This window comes from Pituophis catenifer, unplaced genomic scaffold (genome assembly GCF_029215685.1).
Source record: "Pituophis catenifer annectens isolate HBS135680 unplaced genomic scaffold, rPitCat1.0.hap2 SCAF_3, whole genome shotgun sequence".
NCBI lineage: Eukaryota > Metazoa > Chordata > Lepidosauria > Squamata > Colubridae > Pituophis > Pituophis catenifer.
This window is the reverse complement of record NW_027256883.1, coordinates 99,695,252-99,715,831: the sequence shown is the minus strand read 5'-3', so window position 1 is coordinate 99,715,831 and position 20,580 is coordinate 99,695,252. Positions and strand designations below refer to the sequence as shown.

The following is a 20,580-nucleotide window of genomic DNA, read 5'->3' as shown; positions in this document are numbered from 1 at the left end:
AACTTGACGAAGTAGTGAAGGACTGGCCACATTGCCTAAAAATCCTGGCCGCAACTGCTCTCTTGATGGAGGAAGCTAATAAATTAACCTTTGGGTAGCCAACTACCATTTATACCAGCCACGCAATTCAAGGAGTCTTAGAGACAAAGGGCCATTTATGGCTGACAAACCCCAGAATTTACAAATATCAGGCTCTCCTCACTCAGAACCCACAAGTGACCCTGAAACAAACAAATGCCCTCAATACAGCCACTCTCTTGCCAGCACCGGGTCCTGAAATTGAACACAACTGTATGCAGGTCATCGAAAGCCAGTTCTCATAGAGGCCTGACCTAACTGACGTTCCACTGAAAGCAGCAGACCATAATTTGTTTACTGATGGGTCAAGTTTCATCTCAGTAGGGGAACGCTATGCAGGTTATGCAGTAGTCTCACTTGACCAAGTCATAGAAAGTGGACCACTCCCAAAAGGCACTAGTGCCCAAGTAGCAGAATTATGGGCTTTGATCCGGGCACTTGAAAGGACAAAGAATGAAAGTGTAAACATTTGGACTGATTCTAAATATGCTTTCCTTGCTTTACATGTCCATGCCGCCGTTTATAAGGAGAGAGGGCTCTTAACAGCCTCAGGAAAATAAATTAAAACATCCCTTTCTAATCGAGAGACTCATAGCCGCCGTCAAGATGCCAAAGACAGTAGCAGTGATGCATTGCAAGGGACATCAGAAGGGGCAAGGTGAAATAACCAGAGGAAACAGGGCCACCAATAGAGAAGCAAGACTGTCGGCAACCCGAGATGATCAGGCCCACCCTGACATGACAGCTTGTGTAGCATTGGAAATGCCAAGGGGACTGAGCCCCAAATATTCTAAAGCAGAGGAACTCCAGGCAACTGTAGATTTGAAAGAACATAAGCAGGGAGAGTGGTATGTACTCCCAGACAGAAGAATTTTTGTGCCTGCCAATTTAGCCTGAGCACCATGAACTAGACAAAATTATACAAGGGACAGAGGAGAAATTAATTAGTAGGATTTATAAATTTTTACTGCGGTATAAGGTGGAAGTCGAGGTAGTGAAAGAAACAATGATTAAAAGGGCCAAAAATTTTAATTATAATATAGAACTGGAGAGATGGGAGAAAATGTGGCAAATAAATACAAAATTAACTATGTCTGTGGCATTCAAGGAGAACCGGTTGAAGATGTTCTACAGATGGCACCTCCCACCAGCAAGGCTTGCTAAAATATTCCCAGACAGCTCACCAATATGTTGGAAATGCAACAAGATCTAAGGAACATATTATCATCTTTGGTGGACTTGCCCAGCTGCAAAAAAGTTTTGGGCTAAAATCAAAAAATGGCTAGAAAAAATAACAGATCAACTGATTGATAGGAAACCAGAGAAATTTTTATTAGGAATATTCACTAGAAAATATACTAAAGAAATGAAATACTTGATTTTACATAATATAACAGCTGCATGAATATCATTTGCACAAAATTGGAAAAATAAAAATACACCAACAGAGGAAGAATTGATAAAAAAAATCTTAGAGTGTGCCGAGATGGACAAATTAACAAAAGAACTTAAAGAAAAGGAAGATACGGAATACTATGTAATATGGAACAAATGGTACAACTGGCTGGAGATTAGAAATAGTGAACAATAATGAAAGGGCAGAAATCATAAATGTAAAAGGTTTATAGGACAATGTATAAAATGTACAAAATTAATATCATGAATTGTTAGGAATTATAATGTAAATAAGAGAAAAAGGGACAAGAAGGAAAAGTACGGTATAAGGGGAAATGGGGGAAGATGTAAATATTAGAAGATGACCGTTACAAAACAGTTGTAAAAAAGGAATTTATATTATGTGTTTTGTGTTTGTTATATTGTGTTATGTTATAAATAAAAAAGTATATATATATTATATGTATCTGTATCTGTATCTGTATCTGTATCTGTATCTGTATCTGTATATTGTATATTGTATATGTATATGTATATGTGTATATATATATATATATATATATATATATATATATATATATATATTCATTCTGAGGTTTTCGCGGGTCTTTGTATGTAGGTCTTTGGTTATTTGGGTTTTCTCCCGCGTAAAATTGGAGGTGTCTTGGCAACGTTTCGACGAAGTCTCATTCGTTATCTTCAGGCTGGTGTTTTTGGCTTCGTGCTTCTAGGAGCAATGTGTGTGATCGCAGCTGTTTCTTCCTTTTAACTGCCAGTGGGGGTGTGAACTGATTGGGTGGGAGCTTGGCTGTGTTCTGATTGGGTGGAGGTGTGTTCTGATTGGTTGGGGGTTTGGCTGTGTTCTGACTGGATGGCGGGTTGGCTGTGCTCTGATTGGATGGCGGGTTGGCTGTGCTCTGATTGGCTGGGTGTGTGTTCTGTTTAGGTGGGGGCTTGGTTGTGCTCGGGTTAGTCTGAGTACCAGGGGGATTTGAGCTGGTGAGCTGCGTTGCTGTTGTTTGGCTTCATGTTCGTGGTTGTGCCACATCTTCATGGTGGGTATCAGTTTGCTTCATGTATGGATTGGAGGGGTTTAAAGTGGCTAATGATGCAGCTGTGGTCTGGCTTCTGGTTTGTGGCCGTGCCTCATCAGTGTGGGTTTGCTTTTTGTGTGGATGTGTGGTAGTGACATCCTGTGTGGTTTTCGTGAGTGTGGGTCTGGTGTCATTCTTTGTGTTAGGGACTTGTTTGTCAATAAGGATGGGTTTCCAAATGGTTGGTAGGCAGGAGGTATCATCTCGTTTATTCATGCTGTGTGGACGTTTTTCTATCTTGATGGCTTCTCTGATTATTCTGTTGTTAAAGTGTTCAGTTTTGGCGATAGTTCTGGTCTTTTTAAAGTCAATATCATGTCCTGTGGCTTTGAGGTGTTGGACCAGGGAAGAAGTTGGTTCCTCTTTTCTGACTGAGTTCTTGTGTTCTTCAATGCGTGCACTTATTCTTCTGTTGGTTGGTCTAATGTATGTGGAGGGCTTTGCTGTTTTCTTGTTCTCTGTCTTGGATTTTAGATGTTGGTGATTTCGAGTCTGATTTCTGACGCTAACAGAATCAGACTTGAAATCACCAACATCCTCTGCATCAGCAAGCCACCCAAAAGCAACTTACCCAAAGAGGAACAGACAGCACTACTTAACCTGAAAGAAGACACTAGCATAATAATCCTACCAGCAGACAAGGGAAACACCACGGTGGTTATTAACTCATCTGACTACCAAACCAAATTAGCCAACCTACTCCAAGACTCCACATACAAACCCCTAAACACAGATCCCACCACCTACCTGGAAAAAACCACTAGATCCAAAATAAAAGCCTCTCCCATCAGCGAAGAGATCCAGCAAAGAATCATTCCCAGAGAGAAATCATCCAGAGGCCCTAAACTCTATGGTCTCCCCAAGATACACAAAGAAGGAACCCTACTTAGACCCATAATCAGCTCCATAGGCTCACCTCTACAAAACCTAGCCAAATTTCTCACCAAACAACTATAGCCCTATGCAGAATCCATCAACTCACATGTAAAAAACTCATTCCAGTTCATAGAGATCATAAAGAAACAAAACTTACAGCCCAGCGACCTACTCGTGAGCTTCGATGTCATATCCCTCTTCACCCAAGTGCCAATCAAAGAAGCCTTGACAGCTATCCAAAACAAATATAACCCCCCCAAGCACATCCTAGATCTGACCAACCACTGCCTATCCAACACATACTTCATCTATAACAGACAAAAATGCAAACAAATAGAAGGAGCACCCATGGGATCACCCCTCTCACCTGTCATAACCTCTACATGGAACACTTTGAAACCCAAGCTCTAGAAAAATCTGATCACAAACCCAAACTCTGGCTCAGATACGTAGACGACACCTTCATAATATGGCCACATGGGAAAGAAAAACTGGACAACTTCCTCACACACCTCAACAGCCTACACCCCAAAATACAGTTCACCATGGAAACAGAAGCGAACAACCAACTTCCCTTCCTGGATGTCTTAGTCTACAAAAAATCCAATGGCTCCCTAGGACACACCATCTACCAGAAGAAAACACACACAAACCTCTATCTGCACACACTCTCACACCACCACCCAGCACAGATCAACTCTGTAGCCAAGACATTCATCTCCAGAACAAAATGCTTAGCTGACGAACAACACCTAAAAACCGAACTACACACTCTCACTAACATACTAACATCCAATGGATTCCAAAGAAATAAGATTACCAACCTAATCCAAAAAGAAACCCCCAATAAAATCCAAGACAGAGAACAAGAAAATGGCAAAGCCCTCCTCCCATACATAAAAGGCACCACAAACAGAATCAGCAAGATCCTCTACAAACACAACATCAAGACAGCATTCTGCACAAACTGAAAAATATCTACCATCCTAAGAAACCCCAAAGACAAAATTGAGTTAGAAAATCAAGGAGTATATGAAATCCCATGCACCGCCTGCCCCACCACATACATTGGACAAACCAACAGAAGAATAAGTGCACGCATTGAAGAACACAAGAACTCAGTCAGAAAAGAGGAACCAACTTCTTCCCTGGTTCAACACCTCAAAGCCACAGGACATGATATTGACTTTAAAAAGACCAGAACTATCGCCAAAACTGAACACTTTAACAACAGAATAATCAGAGAAGCCATCGAGATAGAAAAACGTCCACACAGCATGAATAAACGAGACGATACCTCCCGCCTACCAGCCATTTGGAAACCCGCCCTTATTAACAAACGAGTCCCTAACACAAAGAATGACACCAGACCCACACTCACGAAAACCACACAGGATGTCACCACCACACATCCACGCAAAAAGCAAACCCACACCAATGTGGCATGACCACAAACCAGAAGCCAGACCACAGCTGCATCATTAGCCACTTTAAACCCCTCCAATCCATACATGAAGCAGACTGATACCCACCATGAAGATGTGGCACGACCACGACCACGAAGCCAAACAACAGCAACGCAGCTCACCAGCTCAAATCCCCCTGCTACTCAGACTAACCCGAGCACAACCAAGCCCCCACCTAAACAGAACACACACCCATCCAATCAGAGCACAGCCAACCCCCCATCCAATCAGAGCACAGCCAAACCCCCACCCAATCAGAACACACCTCCACCCAATCAGAACACAGTCAAGCTCCCACCCAATCAGTTCACACCCCCACTGGCAGTTAAAAGGAAGAAACAGCTGCGATCACACACATTGCTCCTAGAAGCACGAAGCCAAAAACACCAGCCTGAAGATGATGAATGAGACTTCGTCAAAACGTTGCCAAGACACCTCCAATTCTACCTTTACCTGGGAACTGATTACAGAGAGAACTGCAGAGAAAGAAAGTGGAAACAGTATAAGTTTTAAACACTGTAGCTCTCTGACTGAATATGGATTTTATAAACTGAACAACTGAAACTGGAAAATAATAGAAGTTGTTTATAAAGCAAGTGAAGACTTTGATCTTTTACCTCTTGTTTTTGGTGATTTATAATTGGTTTGATACAATTTTGGGGTTTGGTGGGCCTTTGTGGATAACAATTTATCAAAAAAGAAAACAACCTTTTTGAAGAGAACTTTGGACTATGGCTTTGGCTTTGTGAAATACAACAGCTAAAAAAGTGCAAATCAAAACTTTTTTGAAAATACAAATAAACCAGGAAGATGGTTGGCATATAAACTGAAAAAAGAGAGGGAAAGAAAAACGATACATCAATTAATAGATGAGAAAGGAACCCTTTATTATCAGAATGAGGATAAAAAAAATTCTAAAATAATATTATGGGAAACTGTACGATCAGGAGAAAATTCTAGAAAATAAAATACAACAATATTTGGAACAATCTGAACTCCCTAAAGTATCTGAATCAGTTAAAGCTATGCTGAATGAATGAATAACCATGACAGAATTGACAGAGGCGATTAAGAGACAAAAGAATAATAAAACACCAGGGCCTGATGGGCTACCGGCAGAATTTTATAAACAATTACAAGATATATTAGGCCCAGTGATGTTGGAAGTTTATAATGAAGTTTTGCTAGAAGTGAAAATACCAAATTCATGGATGGAAGCAAATATTACTCTTATACCAAAAGATGAGTAAGATTTAACACAGATAAAGAACTACAGGCCAATATCTCTATTGAATGTGGACTACAAAATATATGCTTCAATAATAGCACAGAGATTTAAAAAGTACTTGAATGAATTTATACATCTAGATCAGAATGGATTCTTGCCAAAGAGACAGATTAAAAATAAGATGAGAATGATTTTAAATACATTGGAATATTATGAAACACACCCTGGAAAACAAATGGCGTTGATTTTCCTAGATGCACAGAAAGTATTTGACAACGCTAATTGGCAGTTTATGTTATTACAATTAAAATATATGGACTTTGGGGAGAGATTTATTAATATGATTAAAGCAATATACCACAAACAATCTGCTAGGGTGAGGGTAAATGGGAACATAACAGAGAACTTTGATATTAAAAAAGGCACCAGACAGGGATGTCCACTGTTCCCTTTGCTATTTATTCTAACTCTGGAAGTTTTAGCTAGAAATATTTGACAAGATGAAGAAATAAAAGGAATGGAAATAAAAAATGAAAAAGATAAGCTACAGGCGTTTGCAGATGACTTGGTCTTTCTATTAGAAGACTCATTAGAAACTGGACCAAAGTTAATCAGAAAGATAGAAGAATAGGGGGAAGTTGCAGGATTGAAAATAAATAAAGATAAGACAAAGAATTTAGTTAAAAATCTCACAGATATACAAAAAAGAGTGTTGATGGAAAGAATAGTTCAAAATAGTGAACTATTACAGATATACAGATATACAGATAGTTCAAAAAGTGAAGTACCTAGGAATATAATTAACAGCAAACTGCGTAACAATTAAAGAGGACAATTATATGAAACTGATGCGACAAATTAAACTAAATATGGAGAAATGGAAAGATATGCAACTGTCATTAACAGGAAGAATAGCTACTATAAAAATGAATATGTTACCAAGACTATTATATTTATTCCAAACATTTCCAATAAAATTGAGGAAAATATTTTGAAGAACTAAATAAAATAATATTAAGATATATTTGGGAAAAAAGAAAGAATAGGTTTGAAAATGTTAAAAAAAGAGGGGGCTTTGGGCTGCCAGATTGGGAATTGTACTTACATGGGTGAAAGAATGGATCAATTTGAGGCATAAAAGACTATTAACTTTAGAAGGACATTTTTATGGTATGTGAAGAATAAGATACATAGTTACTTTCAAAGACATTATGTTAGAAAAGCACTGTTATCAGTATGGCTTAAAATTAAAGAACAACATTACTTGAAAATACCAGTCTGGCTTTTCACAATGGAAGCATTGATACATCATAATGTTATTAACATAGAAAAAATTGTAAGATATAAATATATTTTGAATGAAAAAGAAGAATTAAAAATCAAGCAGAAACTTAATAGCCAAAGGATGGACCGCATGATGGCCACAAATGCAGATACAATCTTGATATGAGAGAGATAGTAAAATGTATGGTTTCAATAAAGTGTTAACAGAATTGGACCAGATATTAACTGGATGAAAAACTTATAAAGAAAATATATTGTTACTTATTAGATATCAAACTTGAAAGTGAGCAGGTAAAGGAGACAATGATTGTTTTGGCTAAAATTTTAGATATGCAATTGAATTAGACAAATGGCAGAAATTGTAGGATAGAAATGTTAAATTGACTATGTCAACTGCATATAAAGAAAATTTGTATAAAATGTTCTATAGATGGCATTTTGCACCAAAAAGACTGGCAAAAATGTCTAAGGATAGATCTACTAAATGTTGGAAATGCAACCAAATCCCTGGTTCATATTACCATATGTAGTGGACATGTCCAAAAGCCAAAAAATACTGGACGAAAATAATACTTGGTTGGAAAAAATGATAAAACAGCATATAGACATGAAACCAGAAATATTTTTATTGGGCATTCTTCTGGAAAGATATGACAAAGGGACTATATACTTGATTTTACATGTATTAACTGCAGCTAGAATTGTATATGCTCAACAATAGAAGTGTGACGAGATCCCGACAGATGAGAGTGTAATTAAGAAAATATAAGAATGTGCAGAAATGGATAGACCAACGTTTACTATTAAGGACGAAGAAGAAACTTTATTCTTCTTTGAAGAAGAAATGTTATTCAAATAAAATAAATAAAACAATGAAAAACTAATAATTACTTTCACTGAGCATTGGTGGCTTGCCTTGTACTTTTGTTTTATAATTAAAAAATAAATAGAAATGTATATTTTCGGTTGATGGTACCTTAAGACACAGAAGTCAAGATTAATCCAATTGTTCTGCAGTTGTTGTCTGCAAAGCATATGCCAAGTTTGTATTCCTATCTGAAAGTTACCTCACATATGGTTGCCAAAAATGCAAGCCTGCACACGTGCACACACACCCACACACCCACACCCACACCAGTGGTGGGTTCCTCCCAGTTCGGCCCGGTTCTCCCGAGCCGGTACGGTGACGATATGACATCACCAAACCGGTTCTCCCCCTGCCCCCTCATGCCCCCCCACCCCCGTGCTCCCATCCCCCGCGTTATTCTTACCTTTTATTTGGCCCCACCCCCAATCTATTGCTGCCTCCTAAGTCCCAGTTTATGGCTAGAGGGAAAACAACTGTTTAAACTCTTGCTGCAGGGCTTCAAAGGGCCGCCCTACAGCTGATCAATGTTAAAAGAAAACAAATGGGTAGACCAGTGCCTGCAAAAATACATGAGTAGATCAGTGCCTGCAAAAATAAATGGATAGACCAGTGCCTGCAAAAATACATGTGTAGATCAGTGCCTGCAAAAATAAATGGGTAGACCAGTGCCTGCAAAAAATAAATGGGTAGATCTGCAAGCAGTTAAAAGCCTGGTAGACCAGTACCTCTGCTAAATCCTAAATTGTCACATGTCCATCAAGCCACGCCCACAAAATAAGCTACGCCATGCCCTCAGAACCGGTAGTAAAAAAATTTAGAACCCACCCCTCACATACACACACACACACACACACACACACACACACACACACACACACATACACACTACATAAGGAACAAGAAGAAAGTCAAGGAAGCAATAAGTCCACTAATGGGAGAAGATGGCAAGGAGGAGAAAGGTAGCAGGGAGAAAGCTGAACAACTTAATTCATTCTTTGTATCTGTCTTCATGCAAAAGAAAAAATAGTCCAACCTATCAAAAATAGGAGAGAGAATAGTTCTGGAAAGAACAACATCCAGAATCAGAAATAACAGAACAGAGACTTGCAGACCAACATAGATTTATAATATGAAATAAAATATTCACAGAGCAGACTTGGAAGAACTGCAAAGGTCTACCCAAGGCAAAGAAACCAAAACCTTGCCAGAAGTAGGTCAGACTCTAAAGGCAAACCAGTGGTGGTGGTGGTGGGGATCCAACAAAGATACATAATTGTTTTTATTTGGAAACCAGGCACCTTCTCCTCTGCCTCAAAAAAGAACAATGTCTTTTAACTAAAGAAATAAAAGCAGAAGAACTGAAACAATATATAATAACAACAAAAACTGAGCATCTAGAACAGCAAAAAAAAAAAATCATGTTCCCTGCATTGAAACTTGTTCCAAAGAAACAACTAGCACAAGCATTAAAAGATGCCAATACTGCAGTATCAAATAAAAGCACCAGCTCATTGCAAGAAACAAACCAACGAATGTACAGCACAGCTGCAGTTACAACTGAATACCTGAATACATTACTCATCACTTCTTGTAATATTTTACATAATTCAACTGGTAAACCATCCAGTCCTGATGCTTTCCCGCTTTTTTGTCTTTTTATTGCTTCTGTTAATTCCATCATTGTTATTCTTTCTTCTAACATTCCCTTATATTGTTCTGTTATTTTAGGTAAATCTGATTTTTCCTGGGATTTTTCTACCCAAGCAGAAAAGAAACTGCTGAAACAGCAGAGGAACAAAAGATCAACATTTAATTGACAAGATAATTCTGGAAAACTGCAAGAGATCAAGTTGAATGTAGCATGAATTGATTACAGGAAGGTATTTGACTCCTTGCCACATGACTGAATAATCAAGTGCCTAGAAATAACAGCAGTCAGTAGAAACATCAGAAGCGTTTGCAAAGATCCATGGCACAATGGAAGACATGGTTGCTGGTCAATGGTGATAGAATGGGAGATGTTAACATCAAGAGAGGAATCTTTCAAGGAGACTCACTGTCACCACTACTGTCACTAATGACACTACTATAGTTGCACTGATTTCTTTGTTAGCAATTCTGAATAATTCATGTCATGACTATCAAACATTCAAAACATCTGCCAGGCAATCCCAACTCTTTTACATGGATTATTTGAAGCTATTTGGAAAAACACCATCTGAAATATTGTAGAATCACTGCTCAACATTGGCCATATATACAGCCAAGATAGAATCAAATTGAATTGAATGAGCTGGAAGGAACCTTGGATGTCTTCTAGTCCAGTCCCTTGCTCAAGCAGAAGAACATATACTATTTCAGATAAGTGACTGTCTAGACTCTTCTTAAAAACATCCAGTGATGGAGAACCCAGGATTTCTAGAGGCAAGCTGTTCCACTGGTTAATTGTCCTCACTGGAATTAAGGAGAAATTAATCCAGGTTGCTTCTCTCTTTGATTAGTTTCCAACTATTGTTTCTTATCCTGCCCTCTGGTGCTTTGGAAAATAATTTGACCCCCTCTTCTTTGTGACAGCCCCTCAAGAATACTGCTACCATGTCACCCCTAATTCTTCTTTTCTTCTACTGAAGAAGATGCACTGAAGCTAATATACCAGAAAGGCATACTGAGTACTGGAGAGAACACTCACCTACAAGAAAGATCAAATGAAGAAGAGAAAGGAGGCAAAACATTAAATGGCCAGTACATTTTTTAAAAAGCAGGGAAAACAGATAATAACAGGACTTGGCAATGGCCTAGGAGCAGGAAAGTTAAAGAAAGAGACAGAGGGCTAATTCTGGCTGCACAAGACCAAGCCTTAAGAACAAATGCATACAAAGCCAGAATTGAGAAGACAGCAACAGATAGTAAATGCTATCTGTGCAAAGAAGTTGAAGAAACAGTAGACAATCCAGTTAGCTGCTGCAAGAAGATCACCCAGACTGACTATAAGCAATGGCATGACAAAGTAGCAACAATAGTGCTCTGGAAGTTCTGCAAGAAATTTGCTTGCAAGCAAGAACTGATGAGATCATAAAATAGAGGAAGTCATAGAAAATGAAGAAGCTAAATTGCTCTGGGATTTTAGAATTCAAACAAGTGACAGGCACCTGTCACATAATTCAGCCTTAACAATTCTGAATTGTTATTTAAAAAGATAAAAAAGACAAAGAAGTCTGGCTAGTTGAAGTGGCAGTACCCGAAGACAGCAAAATAGATAAAAAACTGGAAAAGATAACAAAATACAAAGACCTACAAATAGAAATAGAATGAATGTGGCAAAGCAAGCAAAGATAGTACCAATAGTAATAGGCACCTTGGATGCAGTCCCAAATCAACTAGAGCACTACTTGAACACCATCGGCATTGACAAATTCACTACCAGGCAATTGCAAAAGGCAGCTTTACTCAGAACAGCTTACATCCTGTGACAGTATCTGTAACACCATCAAAAATCCAGATCTGCTTATCCCAGTTCCTTGGAAAGGATCCTATTAGTAGACAAAAATACCAAATCCAGTCTGAACATCTGGCTGACTGTGCAATGAACCATAATAATAATAATTCAATATACTTTGTTATACATTTCTATCCTGGAAGCCATCCTTGTTTCCAGCAGTAAACCAAACACTGGTTAGTATACTGTTGTTATTTTTTTTTTTTTATAATTTCTCATTTTCTTTTTGAGGAATTTTTTATTTCTTCAAATCTTGATTTTCTTGTTTTTACCCTGCCTCTCAATCCATTCGCTGTTCACTCATATATTTGTATATATTATACAATTCAATTCACTTTTTTTTTGTCTGTATGATCAAATCACTTCAACACAATTCTTTTGTACTGAATTTGCACTCATTCATTCTGAACCTTATTTTTTTCTCTTTTTTCTATATATGAAGTAGCCTATTCCCACTGCATTCAACAATTTTTATTCTCCTGATGTCTCTGTGATAGAATCATTTTCACTTGTTTCAGTAAACGTTCATTCTTTGCACCAGGCCACATACCACTCCCAGTGTTTGCATTTCTTAAAATTTCTCCATTCTTTTTCCTATCTTCAGTAAAAATTCTGACAAGATACACAAATTAATCTATTTACTCTAATTTGTCTTCATGTACTTATCATGAAATTGTTAAACAAAAGGACATTGTTCTCATCAGTTTAAAATTTATATTCTTAACTGCATCATGAAATCTGTCTATCATTCACATCATTCACAGCAATTTATTTGGATTAAGTGAGTTTTGCCCCATTTTAACAATTGTAGTTGTTAAGTGAATCTGTCTCCCCCATTGACTTGTCAGAAGTCTGCAAAAGGTGATCACATGACCCCAGGACAGTGCAATCATCATAAATGATTGCATCTGAATTTTGTTCATATGACAATGAGGATGCTGTAATAGTTGTAAGTGGGAAAAAAGGTCATAAGCACTTTTTTCAGTGCTGTTGTAATTTTGAACAGTCACTAAATGAACTGTTGTAAGTCAAGAACTACCTGTATTGAAGTACCCAATAAGTACACTTATTTCCTTTCCCTATATTTTTAAATGCTGAAGTGCAACAATATGATATGCACATTTCCTACCCAGCATAAAGCCACACTACACTTCCAAGATTTTGCTCTTTCACAGTTTAAAAATCAAAGAAATAAACAAACAAACTCTATTCTCAAAGCCTCAGATCTCCAAGGGGTCATTTCAATTACTTTATATGCCTACTTTTAATGATAGCTCCAGGGAAGTAACCAGTAAATAAGACACCATCTTCTTTTCAGGCCAAAGGAAGATTGTTTCTGACATTTACCACCCAGAATATAGGGGAGATGGGCAGTATAAAAAAATTAATGAATAAATAAATTCTCAAAAGCATAGCAAAACAATTCAACTAGACAAAGGGTCATTCCATGTCAAGTGGTCTGGGGATGGTGCCGCCAAAGGCTGCCTCAATGAAATGCTCTCTAATGGTTTCTATATTTTTTTATTATTCTCTGTGACTCACTATGGATTTCATACTCATGAGACTATCTGCTAAGAATTAAGCAACATTTCTTTAAGGAGCAGCTTTCTGTGATCTCATCCCCCCCATCTTTACAAACGCGGAGGAGATTCTAACACAGGAAGAAGCAATTTTCCCAGAGCTATGGATTACCAAAAAAACCAAAAGGAGGAAACGGAGACGGAGAGGTAAAAGGGCAGGAATTTTAAACAGGCTAAGGAATAGGGGAAATAGAACTGCTCTGCCTTCAATCTTCCTGACAAATTTATGTTCACTTGCTAACAAGATGGATGAAATACTCCTTTTAAACAGATGCAATTCTGATTTTCACCGCACAGCTGCCCTATGCTTTATTGAAACCTGGTTACATGATGATATTGATGACAACAGCATGCAAATTCCAAAGCTACAGGCCTGCCTTGACTGCACTGATTGGAATGTTTTTGAAAGTACCTCTGCAGATTTAGATGAACTCACAGAAACTGTAACATCATATGTCAGCTTCTGTGAAGACCTATGTGTACTAACCAGGAACTTGCGAATATACAGTAACAACAAACCTTGGTTCACAGCTAAACTTAAGCAGCCACGTCATTCCAAAGAGGAAGCCTACAGAAGAGGTGATAAAATGCTGTACAATCAGGCCAGAAATGTATTAACAAGGGAAATCAGAGCAGCAAAAAGAAGCTACTCTGAAAAGCTAAAGAATCAGTTCTCAACAAATGAATCGGCAAACATGTGGAAAACTCTTAAAAATATCGCCGGTTATGGCAAACCTCCTTCCCAGGCTGAAGGAAATCAACAACTGTTCTGCCCCAGCTACGGACCCCAAAGAACGCAGCACACACAAAGTCTGTACAAACCTTAGTTTACTAAAATAAAATCAGTTTTTTTTTCAAACAAAGGCTGTTAATTAAATTTCTTAACAGCTTGCAAGAATCCAAAGAATAAATAATCTTAATTTTACTATGGTTGGCAGAAAGCCCAGAAGCAATTTGCAGAGAATTAAGATCAAGGCACGAAGGAAAGTGAATGGTTGTTCCCTGCAAATTGCTTCAGTCGGCGTTCCTCCTTAAATAGGCTAAGGGAGTGGCCAATTAGCCCCAAGCCTTACTCTTGAGGAGACCTCCTCCTGAGGAGCCACTCCTGCCTTTTGGCAGCTCTGTGTGCCCGTGCATTGAGAAGAGGCTCCTCCTCTTCGTCCTCTTCAATTAAGGGAGCTTCTGGAGGTTCTAAAGACCCTGGCTGAATCCCCGCCTCTGGCATCACATCTTCTCCAGCCTCATTGTCCAACTTGAGTGCCAGCTGCACAGGCTGCTGGTGCAGCACCATACCAGCCTCCTCGCTGTCCGAATCAGCCACCAGCCGCACAGGCCGCATATGGGCCACAACAACAACTGGCAGATGACCTGAATTGCAGGTTTGAAAGGAAACTGCAGTCACTTATCTCCACAACTTCCATCTCAGACACACCAACAACAGCCAAGCCTCCTACAATTGACCCCATCCCATTGGGTTCCCAACCCCTAGTGATCACAGAAAAGGAAGTGCAAGATCTATTTCACAGACAAAAGCCAGGAATAGCTCCAGGCCCAGACAAGATAACTCCTTCTTGCTTAAAAGTCTGTGCTGACCAATTGGCCCCCATCTTCACCCATATCTTCAATATATCGCTAGAGATGTGCTATGTTCTTTCTTGCTTCAAATGCTCTATTATCATCCCAGTGCCAAAGAAGCCCACCATCAAGGAACTGAATGACTACAGACCAGTTGCTCTAACATCTGTAGTCATTAAAACCTTTGAAAAGCTAGTGCTGTCCCACTTGAAAACCATCACGGATCCACTGTTAGACCCCCTGCAATTTGTATACCGAGCAAATAGATCAACAGTTGATGCTGTTAATATGGCTCTGCACTACATCCTACAACATCTTGAATCTCCAAAGACCTATGCAAGGGTCCTCTTTGTAGACTTTATTTCAGCATTCAATACCATCATTCCAGACACTCTTCTAATAAAGCTAAACCAGCTACAGGTACCTGAATACACTTGTAAGTGGATCATAAGCTTCCTAACAAATAGGAAGCATCAGGTGAAGCTAAGCAGAATCACATCAGATACCTGTATAATTAGCAAAGGGGGCCCCCAAGGCTGTGTGCTCTCCCCACTTCTCTTCTTTCTGTATACCAATGACTGCATCTCTAACTATCCATCTGTTAAACTACTGAAGTTCGCAGATGACACAACAGTGATCGATCTCATTCGAGACAATGATGAATCCGCATACAGACGCGAGGTTGAACAACTAGCCTCGTGGTGTGACCGGAACAATCTGGAACTGAACACATTCAAAACCGTAGAAATGGTGGTAGACTTTAGGAGAAACTCTTCCATACTTCCATCTCTCATAATACTAGACAACACAGTATCAACAGTAGAGACCTTCAAATTTCTAGGTTCTACCATATCACAAGATCTAAACTGGACAGCTAACATCAAAACGTCATCAAAAAAGCACAACAAAGAATGTTCTTTCTGCACCAACTCAGAAAGCTCAAACTGCCCAAGGAGCTGCTGATGCAGTTCTACAGAGGAATTATTGAGTCTGTCAACTGCACCTCTATAACTGTCTGGTTTGGTTCTGCAAGCCAACAAGACAGACACAGACTTCAGAGGATAATTAGAACTGCAGAAATAACAATTGTTACCAACCTGCCTTCCATTGAGGACCTGTATACTGCATGAGTCAAAAAGAGGACTGTGAAAATATTTACAGACCCCTCGCATCCTGGACATAAACTGTTTCATCTCCTACCCTCAAAACGATGCTATAGAGCATTGCACACCAGAACAACTAGACACAAGAACAGTTTTTTCCTGAACTCCATCACTCTGCTAAATAAATAATTCCCTCAACACTGTCAAACTAGTTATTAAGTCTGCATTACTATTAATCTTCTCATCGTTCCTATCACCCATCTCCTCCCACTTATGACAGTATGACTGTAACCTTGTTGCTGGTATCCTTACGATTTATATTGACTTTTTCCTAATATGATTTGATTGCTTATTTGTTCCCTATGACTATCATTAAGTATTGCACCTTATGATTCTTGATGAATGTATCTTTTCTTTTATGTACACTGAGAACGTATGCACCAAGACAAATTCCTTATGTGTCCAATCACACTTGGCCAATAAAGAATTCTATTCTATTCTTTAAAAAAAACAGATCTGTCAGTGTCAGTGTTTGGTTGGTTGATGGTTGCTGGAGGCTGGCTTGAGCAGCCAAACATTTAGTCGTGCTGCCAACTCCATCGCAAGGTGATTTGGTGAAACAAAATCACATGGTGAAACATTCATGGACTTAAATATATATACATTCCAATTTCGATTTCTGTCAGCAAAGTTTCAAATGACATGATTAACTCTGTGCCCAAAATGTCCAATACCGTTGATCCGAATTTAAAATTGGCCAACATATTTCCTGGTTGTTATGTTGCCTGCATTTATGACAAAAAACGGTGGGTAGGCAACGTCGTGGAAATTTTGATCGAACAAAATGATGCGTTGGTAACATTTATGCATCCGTGAGGCCCTGCTCATTCATTTTATTGGCCTGAAAAACAAGATGTTTGTTGGGTTCAAGAACCACATCTTATTTGCATGCTTCCAGCACCTTCAGTTACATTGTCAGGTCGACAGTATTAATTCCCAGAAGCAACACTAAAGAATGTAAATTCAATAATAAATAAGCGATAGTTGGAATTTGGCAGTTCATACAAACAGTATGGACTTTGGCTTGGGAACCATATAAGATACCCACTTTAGGCTTGGGAACCTAGGATAAGCTGCCCAATCGTTGGCTTGGGAACTGGACAGATACCCAAACAAGGCTTTGGAATCTCGAGGAAGAAACCATACTACAGGCTTGGGATCCTGAACCAAGAAACCCACCCATGGCTGGCATTGAATGGCTATCAGGCATGCCCCCTATGGTGATGGGATTGCTGGTTCAAGTGCCTGAACTTGTAGTGACAATGTCACCATAGACCAACACAATATAATAGTAGTAATGATGTCTATATAAAACAAACAAGATGAAACAATAATAGAACGCATGTGACATTGCCATACAACGTCCTCAACTTTGCCCCTATTTTTAGAGCTTTATACATCAGAGATGAAACACCTATTTTTTTAGGGGGCTTGAAACATGCTCTTTCTAATAAGAATGATTTAACAGAATTACCAGAAGGTCTTTTTTTGTAACAGTGGGCTGAAAATACCCTATTTTTGGCATTTTTACAAAAACTGTCAACTTTACACTCAATTTGTGAACTATTGGAAAACAGTAGGAGAATGAAATTGTTGCATAAATTTGAGGATCAGACTCAATAAATGATTCAGGAACGAAGTATTCAAACAAAGTACTATTTATTTACAGTAGGCATTCTATATTCACTGAATGATCGTAGATAGAAGCAAGTAGGAGGTGCGTACATCCCCTTTTATATCAATGAGGCGGAGTAATGGATGGGAGTGGTTACATATGAATACATTAAGAAAGAAGAATAAATTAACCCCTGATACCCTGTGAATATACATTTCTCCCATTTGAGAATAAGGCATTTACTCATGACAGAAATTTTATATTCAACAATCTTGTGTTGCTAAGTTATTATGCACAAAGTTTCACATTTTTCATACCTTTCCTTCCAGAGATATAGGAAGCCAAACTTTAACCTTTTTTCAAGCCACAGTCATTTTTGGCCAACTTTGCTCCAAATTATCTAGATGGAGATAGCTCATGAGAGTGTTTTTATTATTTTGTTTAATAGAGCCCAACATGTTGTACAAGTTAGCCAAGTTTTGTTTCTCTGAACAAAATATTGCCGGAGATATTATGTCTCAAAGTTGCTGAAACCTCCGAGTCATACTGTAGAAAGCTGTGGTATGGGGTCAAACAAATGACTATATCTCCACAAGTATTGCATTAGCAAATGTAACACTTTACCTATGTTCATTAGGGAGGTGTGTGCATGTTCATGCCAAATTTCATTGAAATCCGTGATGGTCGAGCTGGGCACTTTTCTGAAATCACATCACTTGACATGGAATGACCCAAAACCAGTTAGATAACACCTCTGATCCAAAGGTGGGGGGGTGGGGATGCACAATGTGTGTAGATTTCAAACACTTGGTAAACCAAAGTTCAGGAAGTATGTATCATGTTTCAGATGCCCCATTATACAGAAGTGGGGAGTCAATTGAAACAGACATGATAACACTAAACAAAAACATCAATGCTAATGTTATGAAATCAAACTTTCTGGACAACTTAGATACAAGGACTAACCCACATTCAAGTTCTTCATGGTCTATACTTCACATATATTAAATATATAAAAGTTAAATATTGCATTATTTTAATATTTATATATTAGGTCAGTAAGTTAAAATTAGCAAAGATTTGATGAAAACATATGCATATTTCAACCAAATGCACTATATGAAGCTTCCTGGAATAATTAGCAATGAATTAACAATCTAGGATTTAATTTGTGCACAGACAAAAAAAAAATAATTAAGGCCTGTTGAGCAAGGTTTCAAAATAACATAATAATGGCTTCCGGTTGCGTCATGCTAAATGGAGGACTAGGAATTGTGTACCTGCTTATCCTAGTTCTCCCTTTTCTGTGTCTGGCGGTTGTTCCTGCGCCATCGTGAGCCGTGGAGAGGCTTGCGAAGAAGGGGAGGCATTGGGGCATGCGAGGTGGTGGCTTTCCCGCATGCTGGCAGATTTCTTCTCAGGATACCAGCGCAGAAAGAGGGCGGCGTGGGATCGCCCCGAAATCGTGACTATACCAACTGGAGAGGGGAGCCCGCCAGTGTGGTGTAAGAATTCTACTTTACTAAGTTAGCTCAGAGCTGACTGAACCTCCTGCCTAAGAAACGTATAAGATTTGCCATTTACTGGGGGAGCGGCTGAAACAGAGAAACGGCTGTCTTGTAAACTTCTTGCTGCTAGCTGTTATTTCCCCCTCAGTTATTGATCTCCCTTTGAACTTTGATATTATCAAAACTTCATCTTCTCCCTTTTTTTATTTGAATATATTGTCTGTTGGATGAGGAATAATTGACTGATCTTGTTGGAGACGTAGTGAGATTTTCTCTTTTACTTCTCTCTTTGTCACATTATCAGAAGAGGCGAGCTTTTTGCCACATCTTGACTTGATATTTTTTTCTTCTTTCCCCACTGCTGAAGACGGAGACTGCCCTTGGTTGGACTTGTACTGCCACCTAATGGTGGATTGGGATATTACAACTAAAGGAAAGGAAAAGAAAGGAAAGGAAAGGAGGCGGGAAAAAGATATATATACACTGCCTCATAGTAAACATTGAAAATAGACTAATTTGGATATATCAAGAGCTGATGGATTAACTTATTTGATTTAAAAGACTTGATTGATATATTTATTCAACAAAGAGTAGAGGAACAGTGGTTGTTTTCAGTTATGCCTACATCTTCAACTATTACCACAACAAATAAGAAAATTATCTCTCTGCCTACTGCTATAACCCCAAATTCGACGTATTTAGCTTCTAGAAGAACATCGGAAGATATGTCGGCGACGGGGAAGACGCCCTCTATGCAGGCTCTTCAAAATATGTTACAAGCCATCCAGGAATCAATGGCTAAAAACCAGGAGTCGACATCTAAGAACTTTGAGGACTTGGGAGCAGATGTGAAAGTGGAAATGAGAGGGGTTAAAGAAGAAATTAAACAGATGCGAAGTGAACTGGGAGATATACGACAGACATTAATACAACAAGAGGAAAAAATGAAGGAGATAGAGAAGAAGACGGAGAAATGCGAAGGACGGATGGATAGTTGGGAGAAGAGACAAATAACCATAAATAGAGAATTAGAAGAAAAAATAATTTTTCTGGAAATGGAGCGATCTTCTTTTTTCCTTAGAATACAGAATGTGGCGGAAGAGAAAGGGGAAAAACTGGATGACATTGTAGGAGAAATAGTTGCAGAAACTTTGGAGGCAGATAGACTCATGATCCAACGGGATATTGATGAGGCCTTTAGAGTATTCACTAGCTACGCAAAAAGGAACAATCTTCCTCGGGAAATTCATGTTCGTTTTAACAAGAAAGCTTTGTGTGAAGAATTTTATAAACGAACAAGGGATCAAACTATTACATATAAAGGCCAACCGATGATAGTTTTGAAACAAATCCC

The 20,580-nt window shown here is 38.7% G+C and overlaps 1 protein-coding gene across 4 annotated transcripts in view; it reads right to left on the bottom strand.

Annotated features, from left to right (window-relative positions):
- The window catches only part of LOC139314882 (protocadherin gamma-A4-like), a 234,618-nt gene that overhangs the window by 82,227 nt on the left and 131,811 nt on the right, over positions 1 to 20,580 (bottom strand). The gene's annotated exons all lie outside the window — the stretch shown is intronic.